The sequence below is a fragment of the Alosa pseudoharengus genome, unplaced genomic scaffold (genome assembly GCF_046254945.1).
Source record: "Alosa pseudoharengus isolate Yale_2024_CS ecotype anadromous, Long Island Sound unplaced genomic scaffold, YU_APseudo_1.1 YU_APseudo_1.1_scf_8, whole genome shotgun sequence".
Lineage (NCBI taxonomy): Eukaryota > Metazoa > Chordata > Actinopteri > Clupeiformes > Clupeidae > Alosa > Alosa pseudoharengus.
In genome coordinates, this window is record NW_027468870.1 from 5,171,206 (window position 1) to 5,190,576 (window position 19,371).

General features: G+C 41.8%; 2 long non-coding RNA genes across 2 annotated transcripts; one reads left to right on the plus strand and one right to left on the minus strand.

Annotated features, from left to right (window-relative positions):
* Nucleotides 1-13,873: 13,873 nt before the first annotated feature.
* Nucleotides 13,874-16,142, minus strand: LOC143112363 (uncharacterized). Its single transcript, XR_012984725.1, has 3 exons — nucleotides 15,782-16,142; nucleotides 15,434-15,557; nucleotides 13,874-14,627 (listed from the first exon to the last, which is right to left on the minus strand). It is a non-coding gene; the product is annotated as an uncharacterized LOC143112363 (long non-coding RNA).
* A 133-nt stretch (nucleotides 16,143-16,275) lies between these two features.
* On the plus strand, nucleotides 16,276-18,983 carry LOC143112170 (uncharacterized). The gene is made up of 3 exons (XR_012984686.1): nucleotides 16,276-16,559; nucleotides 16,784-16,907; nucleotides 17,714-18,983. It is a non-coding gene; the product is annotated as an uncharacterized LOC143112170 (long non-coding RNA).
* The last annotated feature ends 388 nt before the right edge of the window (nucleotides 18,984-19,371 follow it).

Below are 19,371 nucleotides of genomic sequence, written 5' to 3' on the forward strand. Positions count from 1 at the left end.
GTGGTGACCGTCCGGCTGTGAGGAAGAACAAAAGCTCTGACCTCCAATGAGCCGCATTAGCCTCCCTCAAGGGTTAAACGCCGCCACGTTTATGGAGACAGGAAGGGCTTGCTCTTTGGACGTCCGCTCTTGTCCAGTCCGCTGATCGATTGTGTTTAAAGAAGCACAGTATTATGTAAATAAAGGCCTGGACTAATCTAACCTTAAATCATAGATTACAAAGGCAAAGGTCACTCATTTGAGAATAATCTTTAATAAATAGTGCAATGGGGGTGGCATGCAATTGGACCAGAAATACACTTTGGCCCTTTCCCGACTAAACCCCCCTGGGATGTAATTGCATCAATTTTGATGCATGAATGAATTAATTGCATGAGGCCATGTATGAAAACACATCTTTTTAATAATCAGTGAAATATTAAAATATTTGCAGATCACTGTACTCCCCACTGAGCTCCGTATAAAAGCCATGTGACTCAATTTACTGTAAATGTGTGTAGGCGTAGGCACCCAGCCTTTAAGGTTCAGCTCTCTGGCCAATTCTCCAGTGCTCATAAATGGCCCGTAAAGCACTAATGCATACGAGCACAATGTGACAGCTGCTACACAGCTATTTGCTTAAGAGAAGCTCAGAGCACAGACTCAGCTCCTCAGAGCACAGACTCAGCTCCGCAGTGAAGTTATTCCCATCGCCACGCCGCCACACGCTCCTCTTGTCCCTGTGTGCTTAGCAGTGAGCAGAGATGGGCTTACCGTACATTCAGACCCTGTGGAGGAAATAGCAACCTGGAAGAGACACAGAGTACACACACACACACACACACAGTACACACACACTCTCCCAGTTGTCCTAAACAAAGGAGACACACACACACACACACACACAGCAGGTCTACAGTATATGACAGAGGAGAGAGAAGCTTTAGAACAGGGGGGTGGGTCGCGAAATGATTTCCATAAATCAAATAAATTTGAAAAAATAAAATTATGAAAAATTATGACTGGATAAGATCACCATTCACTGTAACCACCGCAAGTCATCTGTCATGTGACCGCACTTTAAAGACCATTCCAAGACGCTTGCTGAGTTCTGGATTTCAGTCGAGAGGGAATATCCACAGCTATCCAAGGCCGCGATGGACGTACTGACGCCGTTCTTTGCACTGACATATATTAAAAACAAATACAGATCGCGTCTAAATGTGGAGGATGATCTCCGTGTGGCCGTCTCCACAATTAAACCAAGAATGGACTTGCTGTGTTCCGCGCATAGCGCATTAGATGAGATTAACGCTGAAACGTAGTTGCCAAAATGTAAATTTGCGCAGCAACAATGTACATATGTTTACAACAGTTTGTGGATATTACCCTGACTGAGATATTCTTCTGTTAAAGCAACAGCAAAGAATTTTTTTGTACATTAAAATATTGTTTCCAAAATCATCAACTCGTAACAGGGTGAACGGCACTTCTGCATTCTCTTCGCGACCCTATCGGCTATAACCACACTATGCAAGTTTGCCAGATCGGGTAGCGGATCTGTAGTTTGATGGAATGAGACATAAGAAACTACAAATTTGACTTGCTTCTGATGTCGCAATACATTATACTTTCATAAAATCATGCAATGTACTCTACCTTGTCTGTAGACATCGTTATTTCCAAAGTCAGTGCTGGATAAACAAGCGTGCGTGCGACAGGAAAAGTGCTTTGGTGTTGCTTTAAAATGGAAATTAAAGTAATGTTTCAAAGTTAAGTTTGCACATGACAGCAATAACGTGCACTCATGGATATTATTTTTTGACTAAGGTATTCTGCTTTTATCATATAGTAAAGTTCTATATGTAAAATCATAACAGGCTGCTCTGTTCTTTTGTGTTGTCGTTAAGACCGTGTTTGGATAAGCCTAGTGCGTATGGCCAGTGCGCACATTTTATTTTATTTTTTGAGCCACATCCAGGGATAGTGGGGGTCGCCAGTCTCTGGCACGGTTATTTTGGGGGTCGCGGGTTGAAAAGTTTGGGAACCCCTGCTTTAGAAGACAGCAGCATGCTAACACACACACACACACACTCACACAGCAGGTCTATATGACAGAGGAGAGAGATGCTTTAGACCAGTGGTTCTCAACCTTTTTCCAGTGATGTACCCCCTGTGAAATATTTTTTCAGCCAAGTACCCCCTAACCAGCGCAAAACATTTTTAGTTGAGAAAAAAAGACTTAAAACAGAGCGCTGTGACATCAGTGTCTAATTTCTTAAACTTTGGGACCACGACTCCATCCATAAACTTCAACCATGACTCCATCGTTTGAGTTTTGACAGTGATTGACAGGTGATGGCGGGTGGCATGTGACAGGTTGGGTCGAACCATCCTGGTATGGGGGGACTCTGGGTTTTTAAGATAATGAAATTTAATAGCCTATGAATAAGTTTATGAACTTATATTTTCCTGACATATTTATTAAATAATTGTTTTTAAAGTATTTTTGCATGGATTCTACTTTTTAAATCTATGTATATTTTAACCCTAACCCAGACAGCAAAATATATTTGGTCCAGATTTGGTCCAGATCTTCATTAGCATTTGGCACAGATCCTAAACGGACCTGCCCCGGGGTCATTTCTTCTAACGGGCCAATACCGGAACAGGTTGGAATTACGGATCAGAGACAGAATTGGGCCAGTACAGTTAATATTGCCATGGCATTTAGTGCGGATCTGGCCCTGAAAAGCACTGAAAGCACAGAACAGTTGGGCGATCCTGCAGATCAGCAGCTCAGTGGACTTTGACAGCGACAGTTTGTTGTTTCGTGAGAGTTCTTCGACGTTAGCTAGGCTACTCAATCCAGACTGCAGGGCAGGCTGCTATCATGGCAGCTCGCAGGTCAGCAGCAGTTCCTTGGTCACGGCAGCGGAAGATCTCTCGCAGAGTAGGCTAGTAGCTGTCCTGAGAAGTATTTTCGAGCAGACGGTGAATAGCAGCGTTGTTCACGGATGGATGTCAGAGGACCAGGGCAAAAACTAGCCCAATGGACTAACGTTAAAGTTAGGCATCAACCTGCGATTCTTCCTCACTGCTCCTGTGAGACGTACAAAAAAGCACACAAAGCAAAGAAACAAAGAGTAAATATTAGATTCAACATTCAAAGACTATTTATTTTATAACAGTATAGTATGCCAACAACGCATTGCATCCTTTATATTCAGTTTGGTAGGCAATCGCAAAAAACAAACAAAAAAAACCCCTGCTTGAACAGGTCTCATCAACTTAACATGCAAACCGGATAAACTGGAGGACAGCGACAATTCTTGTGGACCTTCGATAAAAAGCCTAGTGTTTACAGCCAAGTTTTTCCACTCTAAATCCATTTTAAACAGGCTTAAAAAACGCTGGCCGTCTATGCAATACCTGCAGTGCTACTAGCAGCAAGGCTAGCTACAGACAAAGTGGGTAACGTTAGCACTAATGGCTACGAATTTGCAGCTAACACACAATGGACACGATATTAAGCGATTTTGGTGAATAATAAGCAAAGCTCACCAATTCAGCCTTAAAGCATATGTTCACATTAGTTGTGGATGCATGTTTAAAAGAACCTAGACTACCAGCTAACCGTAGCTACTACCCAGCTTGTCTGGCACGTTTCAGGTTGTCAGAATTTCAGAGTAAACTAAGTTTGTAAACTTTCATGTTTAATACAAGCCTAAATATTTAACAGACTAAGATGACATCAACACCAGTTTACTTTTAAATGATACTTGTATAATGCACTTACCAATAATCACAAAGACGTGCAGCCTTCAGTCTTCCAATCTGCATAATCAGATAAAGTAGAGTTGCAGGTTTATGTGGGGGAAGAGTTCCGTTAGTTGTGGCGCGTCAGGTCTGTGCAGCTCCTGCGGATCCGGCCCACACCCGCTGGGCGGACTCAATTCAGTTGTGGCGCGTCTGGTCTGCGAAGCTGAATAGACTGTCACAGTCAAAAGCTACATACAAGTCTGGCGCAAAGTTGGTGCAGATCTGCATAGTGAGTGCGACTGCTGCGCGAATCTGCTGATTCAAAAACGGATCTGGGACAGATGTAAATGCTGTCTGGGAAGCTATTTTTAGGGCATTTTCACTACCTTTATTCATAAAGATTTATTCTGGTCATTGTAAGTGCCACACACACATATTATTTTTTTATTTTCAGCAGAATCTAAGCTATCCAGATCTGCCATCATTTCATGTATTAGTACTAGCATTGATTTTATTTTGAATTAAGAATTAAAATATAAAAAGCGTATTATAAAATTCTTATATTTTGATATGTATCTCACCACAGCAAGATCATAGCTCTACATGCATTTCATGTGTGTGTAGGGCAGACTGTCCTGAATCTGGCAATATAATTGCCATGGTGGAGGAATTCTCTGCGTACCCACAGTGGTTCTCAAATGAGGGTGCGCGTACCCCTGAGATTTTAACCCTTAGAACCTGATTGATGCAAAGTGCGTGAAAAAACACACCCTTTCTTCTCTGTTACATTGCTCCGCAACTGTTCATCGCAGCGAGATAACCTTTATTGCGTGACAGAGCAGAAGTGGGGCTTTCCAACGAGACAACGCACTTGTCTGTACGTTAAAATATGAAAATAAAAATCCTGAAATTAAATCAAATTGCATCATATTTACAGTCTATACTTCTCTGCATTCACCTGCACACCCATTACTCTCGTTTGAATTACTCGCAAACCTGTGATCGCATAGATATGGCAAGCATATCAGATGAAAGAGGAGACACAGGGCTATCCATTGATAGCACGTATGTTGATCTTTCTGGCTTATGAAATCAGACGAAGTGACTACAAAATAATAACGTCATGTACAAAAACCAATGCTGCACACCCATCTCGTTTGAATTACTCGCGGACCTGTGATCGGATAGATATGCCACGCATGTCAGATGAAAGAGGAGACACGGATCTATCATTTGATACATCCTTCTAGGTTATAAAACAGACGAAGTGACAGCAAAATAACAACTTCATATAGCTTGACTTACCTCACGTTTTTGTCTGTTTTTGTAGCAAAGCATGTTTATAATCCAACGCTATGTTTCTCTATGGCAAGGAATGTTCATAATCCGGTTTTGAGATCCTACCAAATTCCTGCATGGCATCCAATTCAAGGCTCATATTGCATCCCAATTTGTTCGGCAAAAAAACACCTTTTTTGCCTTTACTTTGTACATGTCAATGCAGTAAAAAGTTGTAGAGAATCATGAGTGCAGACCCCATAGGCACACACAGGCTATAACACGTAAACTCGGATCAAGTCAGGTCAGATCAGTTTGTGTCACAGATATGGAGCGCAGAAAGGTCATTAAATCACTAAATAAAAAAATGGCATTTATTTCTGTAAGGCACACACCACGTCTGTAAATTGCTCAGTCCCAGAGAATTCCTTCACCATGGCAATTATATTGCCAGATTCAGGACAGTCTGCCCTACACACACATGAAATGCATGTAGAACTATGAGCTTGCTGTGGGGAGATACATATCAAAATATAAGAATTTTATAATACGCTTTTTATATTTTAATTCTTAATTCAAAATAAATCAATGCTAGTACTAATACATGAAATGATGGCAGATCTGGATAGCTTCGATTCTGCTGAAAAAAACAATATATAATATGTATGTGTGGCACTTACAATGACCAGAATAAATCTTTATGAATAAAGGTAGTGAAAATGCCCTAAAAATAGCTTAGGGTTAAAATATACATGGATTTAAAAAGTAGAATCCATGCAAAAATACTTTACAAACAATTATTTAATAAATATGTCAGGAAAATATAAGTTCATAAAATTAATTTTATATTTCAGTAGGGTATTCAATTTCATTATCCTAAAAACCCAGAGTCCCCCCATACCAGGATGGTTCGACCCAACCTGTCACATGCCACCCGCCATCACCTGTCAATCACTGTCAAAACTCAAACGATGGAGTCGTGGTTGAAGTTTATGGATGGAGTCGTGGTTCCAAAGTTTAAGAAATTAGACACTGATGTCACAGCGCTCTGTTTTAAGTCTTTTTTCTCAACTAAAAATGCTTTGCGCTGGTTAGGGGGTACTTTTCACAGGGGGTACATCACTGGAAAAAGGTTGAGAACCACTGCTTTAGAAGATGGCAGCATACAGACACAGACACACACACACAGACAGACACACACACACATAATATAGACACACACACACACACACACACAGACACACAGACAGGCACACACACACACAGACAGACACACACACACATAACATAGACACACGCACACACACAGACACACACACACACAAACACACAGACACAGCTGTCCTATATGGAAGAGGAGGGGCAAGACGCCTGAAGAATCAAAAGGACACACGAGTAGGACAATTGTCCCAGTTGTTTCACAGATGTTTTCTGTTCCCCAGAGCACCGGAGGAACTATCTGTGCCTGCTTGGAGTTCTAGAACTAAAGAAGGGAACAGCCGCTCGAATGATCTTTTTGTCTTTAAGGGGTCTCTCTATCTCATAAAAAGTTGGCACACCCCGTGCATAGCCTAACAAGGTGATACAATTAAATAGCATAGGCGCAAGTGGGGCTTTTGCGCAGTACAGTATGCGCACGGTAGGCCTAGGCTTTACCTTGACACACGCACACAACAGACATAGATTTTTCATAGAAATTGATTACTTTTTAATTAATTTCAACATATTATTGATTATAATAGTCCATATCTCATTTCAATTTCACAATACAAAGAAATAGACTAAACGATTTAGTCTGTGCCATTCTCCATTTCACAACGTAACTCATTTAAACCAGACCACCGTCTCAGATAGGCTATCCTCAGTGTCAAACACAATAATGCATGTAGTGTAACTTATACACAGGGGAAAAAACACTAACTGGCAGAAATGAATAAAGCCAGCCAAACTATAGTAGGCTAATGTGTTAAACCGTGGAAAATTAATAGATGAACAATTTTGGAGTTTGCACTGAGATATCGTCGGGTAGCCATTGAATATTCCGACATCAGAGATTGCTAACAGGTGTTTCAAAATAGCTGGGAACTTTCCGGAGCTCTGAATGGCAGAGGATAGCTAGATCATCAGACAACACAATCATTGTAGGCTGCATTATGGGCCATAATTTATGGCTTTGTCAATCAACATAGAATAGGTGAAGCGCAAGTTCAACAGCAAACAGGACTTTTCAGCACGTATCAAACCACGTAGGCTAGCCCAATGAACGCCTATGCAAATAGACAAAACACATCAAAGCAGGGTGACTTCTTCAGATTTGCGACTGCTGTCAAATCGATACGGTTTGCTCATATAAGTCTAGTGGTGTGGTGGTGAAGTGTCATGCTGCGTTCAGTTCAGAGCGTAGTGTAGGTCTACGTCCCGTAGTAGCCTATATTTTAATTTAACGTCTTTAATGGTAAGAGATCGCACAGGGATGGATAATGAGCGGTTGTTTAAGATTAAATTACAATGCCAGACACCTTCAGATATCAGAGACCCCCTCAGGTTTTTGACTTTGTTGCTTTCATGGGAGCCAGTCGTCACTCTATGGGAGCTCGGCTCCCTCCGGCTCCCTCGTAATTCCAGCCCTGAGCCGCTCTCTAGTATTCTCTTGCAGAATGTACTGTACAGTATTAGAATGTACAATACCCCTGTGCTTTCTCTATATTCAGTAAGGGTTTTCCAATACATTTGTGCCTTCTCTATATTCAGTAGGGGTTTCTTATATGTCTGTGCATTCTGCATGAGTTGACAGCACTGGGCTTGCTAGGCAAAGGCAGCATATGGGGTGGGATTCATAGAGGGAGACATACAGAGAATCAGAAGGATCATGAGGCACACCAATGAGTTTGTGTAAAAGGTGTACACTTATGCTACCATTCACAAGACTTTGAAAATATTTGGAAAAGATTTTTGAAAGACTACAGTCTCACGCCCTCTCACTTCTAAGGGACTGCACGATATTTACCATCGTGCACTTGATCATAAATATGATTGAAGTCATATTGTCATGTTTCTGCAGCATTGTTTCATTTTGTATGTAATGTATAACAACATTAAATTAGATCATGGTACGTCTCCATATGCATGAGCAGGTGAACATGAAGTGTGGAAGTATTTTCGGGGAGAACATTGGGCTACGAAGATGTTCTGTTGTGTGGAATACTAATAATTTATAATAAACAAAATAACACATCATCATACGGCTGTAACCATAGTAAGTAAGCTAGATACCGCATTGGGCTCCCGAACGTATGTAAATAGCGCCGCCATCTTGGTGGGGGCAATCAATCACTGGAGGCCAATGGAGGAGCACGTGACTCTGACTGGATATCAGACAGGTGTCTGTGATTGCCTGCAAATGTTGCCCATAGACAGTAAAAGTGCTGACCCCACCAATATGGTGGCCGCGTTCACGATGCCACCTAATAGAACTCGACAGTCAATGCGGTATCTAGCTTTCTAATATCTATGGCTGTAACCACTTTGCTCTTTCCTGTTTGGTGCTGGAGAGAGTTTCCTGTTGGTTTTTATATCGTCGCATGAGCCAAGACTAAAAGACTTGAGATATTGTCGTCATGTCAAGACCTACTGACACTGCGACTCCAGTAAAAATGTCGGTGTACGGTGTATGGTTGTATGGTGTATGGTGTAAAAATGACTTAAATGTTAAGGGTTGCAATGAACAGAAATCACACAGAGTAGCTTCTGCTAATCTTTTGCACCTCAGGATCCCTTCCTTTCCACCACACTGGAGTGATCCCATCCTCTCCTCAGCACCACACTGGAGTGATCTCATGAGTGATCCCATCCTCTCCTCAGCACCATCCTCTCCTCAGCACCACACTGGCTCAGCCAAGTCCAGGATAGCATTGGAATGAAACAGTCTAGAAGGATTTCATGGGATTTCATGTCTTTCTAAGAGGAAGTCCTCTCTGACCTCCTGGTCTGCTTGAGAGACTCTCCGGTGTGCTGTTGTGTGTGTGTCCATCCAGAGGCAAGTTGTCTTTCTACCCCTCATTAGCGTGGTGCTTCATCATTAGTTAGCCTCCGACAAGTGAGTAGCCGCAGTGGTCTGCGGTCTCGTTATTAAGGAGACGGACGCAGAGTGGATTAAAAAACGGGCCACCAGCTGCCCTTAGACAAACACCACAGAGTCACTCTGTTAAATGTGAACATCACCTCTTTACGCCAAGAAAAAAACAGAGAAAGAAATTGATCCTAATTACTTTTTTGGAATAGTATGAATTTTTTGGTAAGATTATTATAACAAAGCAGGACAGTAAACAGCTCGGTAGGTAGATATCCGCCGTCTGAATGCTGCTTTCCCTCCTCTGTCTGGGGCGCCAGGTAGGATAGCAGCCGTCTGAACGGTGCTTTCCCTCCTCTGTCTGGGGCGCCAGGTAGGATAGCAGCCGTCTGAACGGTGCTTTCCCTTCCCTGTCTGGGGCGCCAGGTAGGATAGCAGCACTGAAGGCTCATTTAAACCAGAGCCAGCGCCTCCTTTGAAGCGTTTTTCAGCCCTCTGTCTGGCATCCATGTATTGTCACAGATTGACTCCCAATGGAACCAATTCAGCAATTTAGACCGGTAGCTCTTAATGAGAAGAGAGTGTATTCTCACACTTCAGTTCTATTTTTAGGGCACAAGTAAAGCGTTTGTTGGACTTATTGTTAGACACATTGTAACTCCACATCAGTGAATGAGTCAGTATGAATTTATTCATTTATGTTTCTCTCAGGCTTGCATTTCTCTTGCTGTGCAAGTTCTATTTGAGGCCTTCCCACAGGGCTGCTATAGCCAGCTGAGCTTCTCCTGGTCCCTTATCCTCTGTCCCTCAACACAGCTCCATCATCTCACCCCGAAGAACAAGTCCCATGTGCCTTTGTACGGGTCAACTGGTAGCATATGTGGAATGTGGCAGACGTTTTTATCCAGGGCAATGGGGACTCACAGTGCTGGCCAACCGCTTCTCAGCTAGTGACCGTGCCACTGCACTACTGTACTTCACATCTATGATAATTCAGATTAAGGACCCTTTCACATCTATAATAATTCATATTAAGGGCCCTTTCACATCTATGATAATTCAGATTAAGGGCCCTTTCACATCTATAATAATTCATATTAAGGGCCCTTTCACATCTATGATAATTCAGATTTAGGGCCCTTTCACATCTATGATAATTCAGATTAAGGGCCCTTTCACATCTATGATAATTCAGATTAAGGGCCCTTTCACACCTTGTTTGGAACCAGAACCTGGAGTGTTTCCCCACAAACTTGGTTTTATGGGGTAATATCTGGACACAGCAATCACACTCTGTTTCGCACTAATGGATTGAGACCACTTAGAGGAGTTGGTTGCAGATCGTTGCCAATCAAATTCTAGAGTGGCATGCTATATCTGTAATGTCAAAATCGGAACAACAATCTTATAACTGTGAGAGCAGTTTGGAGTTTAGCACGTGGAATTGCATTTACAAGTTTTGTTATACTCTAAATCAGGGATTCCCAAACTGTGGTACGCGAGCTGCCACTAGGGGGTACGCGAGATGAAAAGGGCAATGGCGGAAAGGTGTTAAAAATGATTAATTAATTAATACTCTAATTAATTCATAAATAATACATAATTTCGAATCAGGTTATAATGATATGGAAATGTGAAATTAAAAGAAAATCATTTGTAAACTCTATAATAGGGTATGTTTTCATTAAAAAATAAGCTACACACAATAGGCTACACGTTAGTTTCGTTGAAGTATAGGCTAGGTAGAAGGCTGCGTAAACATGGAAAACTGGCTAAAAACAGGGACACTGTCCAAAAGGCCTAATTAAAGCGATCGAAGAGGAGAAGCGAGAGAAACAGAGCAGGACACAGGTAACGATGGAATGGGATGGGGAGCAGACTAATGAAGGTGGAGATGGAGCGCAGGGGGATAAAAGAAAGAACGAGACCGAAAAGACTGGGCGAAGAAAACGAAAGTATGATGAGGCATATAGGCCTAGGCTTCACGTGGATTGGGAGACAGACTGCCCAAAGCCACAGTGCGTGGTCTGCAGTGAGATGCTACCTAACCATACTAATGTGGTTCTCCACACTGTTTTTTTTTAACGTGAGAGCTCATAGACCAGTTGCACATTTTGATTATGTTATCATGTAGGGTGGCTAATTAAACAACGATGCCTGGAATGCGTCAATAGAATGAGTTACTTTTTTATGTGTTGGATGGTGGGGGTACGCAAGCCGAGTCAGGATGTAGAAGGTGGTCCGCGGGGAAAAAAGTTTGGGAACCGCTGCTCTAAATGTTACCCTGTGAGCATGAAACAAACCCAGGGACAAGCTCAACATTTGTTTCAATTCAACCCGTGATCCGGAGGATAACTGAACACATCCTAAGACTCTGCTCTGCTCCTAGCTCTGATAAAAACATGTTGCTCTGCTCCTAGCTCTGATAAAAAACATGTTGTATATCCATACAATACTGTCAGTATTACAGAGAACATGATTTAAAACATGTCTGTACTATACTGTCAGTATTATAGAGAACATGATTTAAAACATATCCATAAAATACTGTCAGTATTATAGAGAACATGGTTTAAAACATGTTGTATATCTGTGCAAAAACTGTCAGTATTATAGAGAACATGAGTTGACATACTGTAACACTCTGTATTGGCTTCTCCAGGTAGCCTCCAGAGCACATGACTCATTTAAAGCGGAGAATAAATCTTGGATTAGGGTGAGAACACCATTATGTGTATAAGACGACTATAGAGCTGGGGTGGGGAACCTGTGGCTTCTGCTGACCGCTGGTCAGATATAGAGTGTGTACAAGGACCCTGCTCCACCGCTGTGCAATCCATGCAGTGCTATGCAGCGTCATATCTGGTGCTGAGCTAGAGAAACATAAAGGAGCTGTTCTCTTCAAAACAACATCAATGGCTACTCTGTTCATACAGCATGCCAAAGAAATGAATATACTGTATATATATATATATATATATATATATACTGTAAGCGTGGGGATAGCTCATACCTTCCTCCACTACAGCTTGCCTGTAAATGACATGGTTGAGGAACACATTGTAGAGTGAAAAGATAACAGATCGTTGCAGCCTGTGAGGTAAAGTTCACTTCTTCCTTCTTCTGCTTCCCATTGTTTGGGGAAGTATTGACGGGAGAGTCGGACTCCTCAGGATGGGCCTTGACCAAGGCAGCGGGTTGAGACTGTGATCAAGTTATCGATCGATAAGCGTCTGATTCAACCAGGCCGACGGCGATACTGAGGGATTCTGGTCTACACACACACACACATACACACACACACGCACACACGCACACACACACACACACACATACAAAAACGAGACTAAAACGACACACATACACATACAAAAACATACAAACACACACACACACACACACACTGCCCTGTGTCACAGCCACCCAACCACCACTGTCCTGTGCCCTGTGTACTGGCAGTCCATACTCACAGCCCCCCCACCCCACCAACACAGGTAGTCCATACTCACAGCCCCCCCACCCCACCAACACAGGTAGTCCATACTCACAGCCTCCCCCACCCCACCCCACCAACACAGGTAGTCCATACTCACAGCCCACTCCCCCCCCCACCAACACAGGTAGTCCATACTCACAGCCCACTCCCCCCCCCCACCAACACAGGTAGTCCATACTCACACCCCCCCCCACCCCACCAACACAGGTAGTCCATACTCACAGCCCCCCCCACCCCACCAACACAGGTAGTCCAGACTCAGCTGGCTGAAGCAGAAGTATGGGGTATTTTAGCTCTAAAAGAGTGGATTGTCCGCACACTTGCTCCCATCAGGAATTTTTATTGAGTTTCACCCGTGTGTAACGTTTCGAGCTAAACGCTCTTCATCAGACTTGAATATCAGACAGACAGTCGCCATATTTAAACAAGTACAAAAGGTCACATGACCCATCAGAGTGATATATTTAGATAGATTTACAAAACACTTATATATACATATATCCACAACGTCATAATATCTACAAAACATGCACTTATAGAAAAACATTTATATACTATACTTTGTAAAAACAATTTATTTATATAAAAAAGTACAAGCTTCCACCCTATCAGAGTACTTGGCTGTGTATCAGGCCGCATTAGGCCGTCATAATAAGTAAACATGATATTGGCGTCTATTCAGTCTACAGGTTACTAATCATACATTTCTATAAAGGAGACTACCATAACATTTAGAAACTATAATATATAATCATATCCAAAGAGCACTTCACACCGTCGAGTCGAGACATATCACAAAATCAGTTACAGAAAAGGCCTAATACTGAAGTCTTCATTTAAACCTTTAGGTGCCATTGTATCCAGTGTGTAAATCCAGTACAGTTCACGTTTGAGAAGTAGAGTGTCAATATGCCCCCCCCTCCGGGGACTCTTAATAGATTCTATTCCGATGTATTTTAGAGAAGCCACATTATGTCTAGCCTCTTTGAAGTGAACTGCCACTGAACTTTTCATATCCTGATTACGAATTGCGGATCTGTGTTCTGTTATCCTGGTTTTGAGTGCTCTTGTGGTTTTGCCCACATAGGCCAATCCACAGGGGCAAAACAGCATATATATTAAATTTTTTGTTTGACATGAGATGATGCCCTTAATTTTGTACTTTTCTCCTGTGTGGGGGTGATTGAATGTGTGTGTTTTGTATGTGAAGTTGCATTGTTGACAATTTCCACATTTATAGTTTCCCGATTTGACATTGCTGAGAAAGTGTGTAGAGGGAGGAGGTGGTAAGTCCGCCCTAACAAGCATGTTACGGAGGTTTGGCTGTCTCTTATAGACAACACGTGGTGGTCCTTGAAAGATCTGTCTCAGTGTTGGGTCTGTATCCACAATATGCCAATGTTTTTTAATAGTCCGTTCGATATCTTTGGCGATGGGAGAGAACTGGACACAGCAAGTAATCCTAGGCACTTGATTCTGGGCTCTTTTCCTGCTCAGACTCTCGGATTGGGACATTTTATCAAATCTATTAGAGGCTTCTGTGATCCAGTGTTCTTTGTATCCCCTTGTTCTGAATCGATCTTTTAGTATGGTAGATTGGATCTGATAGTCCTCATCTGAACTACAAATTCTCCTGATTCTATTGAACTGTGATATAGGGAGGTTTTTCTTAAGCGACGTTGGGTGATATGACTCCCCATGAAGTAAAGAGTTTCTATCGGTGCTCTTACGATACAGATCAGTTTTTAGAGTATTTCCTTCCCTTATTACTAAGATGTCCAAAAAGTTCATTTTTGACTCATCCACAGACATGGTGAAATTTAGATGTTGATTACTTTCACACATGTATTTATGAAATTCTTTTAGTTGGGTCTCATCCCCTTCCCATATGAAAAAAATATCGTCCAAGTACCGTTTCCAATAGGATATGTTCTGTATGTAGGGATTCTTTTGTGTGTCGAAGATCACCTCTGATTCGAACAGTCCCACGTAGAGAGATGCAAAGCTAGGAGACATTTTAGATCCCATCGCCACACCAGAGATCTGGAGATAGAAATCAGTGCCAAATAAGAAATAGTTACATGTTAGGACACACTCAGTCAGATCAAGAAGGCATTCAGTTTTTGGGCTATTGATAGACCTTTTTTCCAAGAAAGATTTTGTAGCCTGTAAACCACCCTGGAAAGGGACATTTGTGTATAAAGACTCAATGTCCATTGTTACCAGGAATTGTTGGGAATTTTTCAATTTTACAGACTGGATCATTTTGATAAAGTCCATGGAGTCTTTCACATATGAAGGGAGCGAGACGACCAAAGATTGTAAAGTATGGTCTACAAATGATGAGATTTTTTCAGTCAGGGAGCCAATAGCCGCAACAATGGGGCGTCCAGGTGGTGTATCTGTAAATACTTTATGGATTTTAGGGAGAGTGTAGAAGACTGGTGTAATAGGGTAATCCACCTTCATGTATGCATGTTCATGTTTGTTTATATGTCCCATCTCCATTTGTTGGTTTAATTTCTCATGCAGCTGGTTCCTGAATTTCAAGGTAGGGTCAGATTCCAATTTCCTATAAAATTTGGAGTTTTTCAGCTGGTTCTGTATTTCACTCACGTAACAATCACGGTTTAAGATCACAATAGCCCCGCCTTTATCTGCACTTTGAATAATCAAATCTTTATCCTCTTGTAACGTCCTCAATTCTTGCCTTTGAATTCTAGTTAAGTTATTTCTAACTTTATAATCTGTTTTGTTGCGTGTTGCAGTCGTTAAGTCATGTTCAACCAATCTGCAAAATGTATCCAGAGAAGGGTTTCTATGTTTTGGAGGTATAAAGTAGGATTTACCTCTGAATCGAGTCCTCGATTGCATTGACGTGTGTTCAGGTTCATCTTGGGATGATTGTGAGGATCCCGTAGTACCAACAGATGATGTAGGCTGTAGCATTGACGTCGATATATCCACCTCCACCTGGAGGGCGGTAACTTCGTTAGAACCAGTAGGCCTACTAGAGCCAGCGTTGTCATAGGTTAAAGTAGGCCTAGATGTGTTGCCATTAAAGAATTCCTTAAGCCTCAGGTTACGAAAGAATCGTTGTATATCTATGTAGGTGTTAAAGTCATTGCATTGAGTTGTCGGAACAAAAGACAGGCCTTTTGAAAGGACTGAACTACAAGTATCTGAAATGGGCTTACCCGATAAGTTGATCACGTTCAACTCCTGTGTAGGCTCCGAGTTGCATATCGATTTCTTCGAGGGTCTTTTGCCGCGTCGACATTTCTTTTTGCCGTGTTTTCTTTGTAATTTTGTTTCGGGGGTCTTCCTTTCAGCTTGCCCTGTTTCTGTCCTAAAAAAGGAACATGTGCATCATCCGCATTTGCGCTAGATTCCGAGTCACGGGATGAGAAGGAGTGCCAGTTTCTTGTGTGTCCCCGTCTGTATCCGTATCCACCTTGGGATTGACCTTCCCTTGTTGGCAGTCGCCATCTGTATACAGCGCCCCCCTCGTAGTCCGCCCTGTCTCTTGCAAATTTCTTTCTCTTTGAAACCCTTAGTTCATCCTCCAGTGCCTTTTTATGTTGTTCGCAGTCTTCCAACAATTTACTAAGGGAACTAAGGGTTTCAAAGAGAAAGAAATTTGCAAGAGACAGGGCGGACTACGAGGGGGGCGCTGTATACAGATGGCGACTGCCAACAAGGGAAGGTCAATCCCAAGGTGGATACGGATACAGACGGGGACACACAAGAAACTGGCACTCCTTCTCATCCCGTGACTCGGAATCTAGCGCAAATGCGGATGATGCACATGTTCCTTTTTTAGGACAGAAACAGGGCAAGCTGAAAGGAAGACCCCCGAAACAAAATTACAAAGAAAACACGGCAAAAAGAAATGTCGACGCGGCAAAAGACCCTCGAAGAAATCGATATGCAACTCGGAGCCTACACAGGAGTTGAACGTGATCAACTTATCGGGTAAGCCCATTTCAGATACTTGTAGTTCAGTCCTTTCAAAAGGCCTGTCTTTTGTTCCGACAACTCAATGCAATGACTTTAACACCTACATAGATATACAACGATTCTTTCGTAACCTGAGGCTTAAGGAATTCTTTAATGGCAACACATCTAGGCCTACTTTAACCTATGACAACGCTGGCTCTAGTAGGCCTACTGGTTCTAACGAAGTTACCGCCCTCCAGGTGGAGGTGGATATATCGACGTCAATGCTACAGCCTACATCATCTGTTGGTACTACGGGATCCTCACAATCATCCCAAGATGAACCTGAACACACGTCAATGCAATCGAGGACTCGATTCAGAGGTAAATCCTACTTTATACCTCCAAAACATAGAAACCCTTCTCTGGATACATTTTGCAGATTGGTTGAACATGACTTAACGACTGCAACACGCAACAAAACAGATTATAAAGTTAGAAATAACTTAACTAGAATTCAAAGGCAAGAATTGAGGACGTTACAAGAGGATAAAGATTTGATTATTCAAAGTGCAGATAAAGGCGGGGCTATTGTGATCTTAAACCGTGATTGTTACGTGAGTGAAATACAGAACCAGCTGAAAAACTCCAAATTTTATAGGAAATTGGAATCTGACCCTACCTTGAAATTCAGGAACCAGCTGCATGAGAAATTAAACCAACAAATGGAGATGGGACATATAAACAAACATGAACATGCATACATGAAGGTGGATTACCCTATTACACCAGTCTTCTACACTCTCCCTAAAATCCATAAAGTATTTACAGATACACCACCTGGACGCCCCATTGTTGCGGCTATTGGCTCCCTGACTGAAAAAATCTCATCATTTGTAGACCATACTTTACAATCTTTGGTCGTCTCGCTCCCTTCATATGTGAAAGACTCCATGGACTTTATCAAAATGATCCAGTCTGTAAAATTGAAAAATTCCCAACAATTCCTGGTAACAATGGACATTGAGTCTTTATACACAAATGTCCCTTTCCAGGGTGGTTTACAGGCTACAAAATCTTTCTTGGAAAAAAGGTCTATCAATAGCCCAAAAACTGAATGCCTTCTTGATCTGACTGAGTGTGTCCTAACATGTAACTATTTCTTATTTGGCACTGATTTCTATCTCCAGATCTCTGGTGTGGCGATGGGATCTAAAATGTCTCCTAGCTTTGCATCTCTCTACGTGGGACTGTTCGAATCAGAGGTGATCTTCGACACACAAAAGAATCCCTACATACAGAACATATCCTATTGGAAACGGTACTTGGACGATATTTTTTTCATATGGGAAGGGGATGAGACCCAACTAAAAGAATTTCATAAATACATGTGTGAAAGTAATCAACATCTAAATTTCACCATGTCTGTGGATGAGTCAAAAATGAACTTTTTGGACATCTTAGTAATAAGGGAAGGAAATACTCTAAAAACTGATCTGTATCGTAAGAGCACCGATAGAAACTCTTTACTTCATGGGGAGTCATATCACCCAACGTCGCTTAAGAAAAACCTCCCTATATCACAGTTCAATAGAATCAGGAGAATTTGTAGTTCAGATGAGGACTATCAGATCCAATCTACCATACTAAAAGATCGATTCAGAACAAGGGGATACAAAGAACACTGGATCACAGAAGCCTCTAATAGATTTGATAAAATGTCCCAATCCGAGAGTCTGAGCAGGAAAAGAGCCCAGAATCAAGTGCCTAGGATTACTTGCTGTGTCCAGTTCTCTCCCATCGCCAAAGATATCGAACGGACTATTAAAAAACATTGGCATATTGTGGATACAGACCCAACACTGAGACAGATCTTTCAAGGACCACCACGTGTTGTCTATAAGAGACAGCCAAACCTCCGTAACATGCTTGTTAGGGCGGACTTACCACCTCCTCCCCCTACACACTTTCTCAGCAATGTCAAATCGGGAAACTATAAATGTGGAAATTGTCAACAATGCAACTTCACATACAAAACACACACATTCAATCACCCCCACACAGGAGAAAAGTACAAAATTAAGGGCATCATCTCATGTCAAACAAAAAATTTAATATATATGCTGTTTTGCCCCTGTGGATTGGCCTATGTGGGCAAAACCACAAGAGCACTCAAAACCAGGATAACAGAACACAGATCCGCAATTCGTAATCAGGATATGAAAAGTTCAGTGGCAGTTCACTTCAAAGAGGCTAGACATAATGTGGCTTCTCTAAAATACATCGGAATAGAATCTATTAAGAGTCCCCGGAGGGGGGGGCATATTGACACTCTACTTCTCAAACGTGAACTGTACTGGATTTACACACTGGATACAATGGCACCTAAAGGTTTAAATGAAGACTTCAGTATTAGGCCTTTTCTGTAACTGATTTTGTGATATGTCTCGACTCGACGGTGTGAAGTGCTCTTTGGATATGATTATATATTATAGTTTCTAAATGTTATGGTAGTCTCCTTTATAGAAATGTATGATTAGTAACCTGTAGACTGAATAGACGCCAATATCATGTTTACTTATTATGACGGCCTAATGCGGCCTGATACACAGCCAAGTACTCTGATAGGGTGGAAGCTTGTACTTTTTTATATAAATAAATTGTTTTTACAAAGTATAGTATATAAATGTTTTTCTATAAGTGCATGTTTTGTAGATATTATGACGTTGTGGATATATGTATATATAAGTGTTTTGTAAATCTATCTAAATATATCACTCTGATGGGTCATGTGACCTTTTGTACTTGTTTAAATATGGCGACTGTCTGTCTGATATTCAAGTCTGAT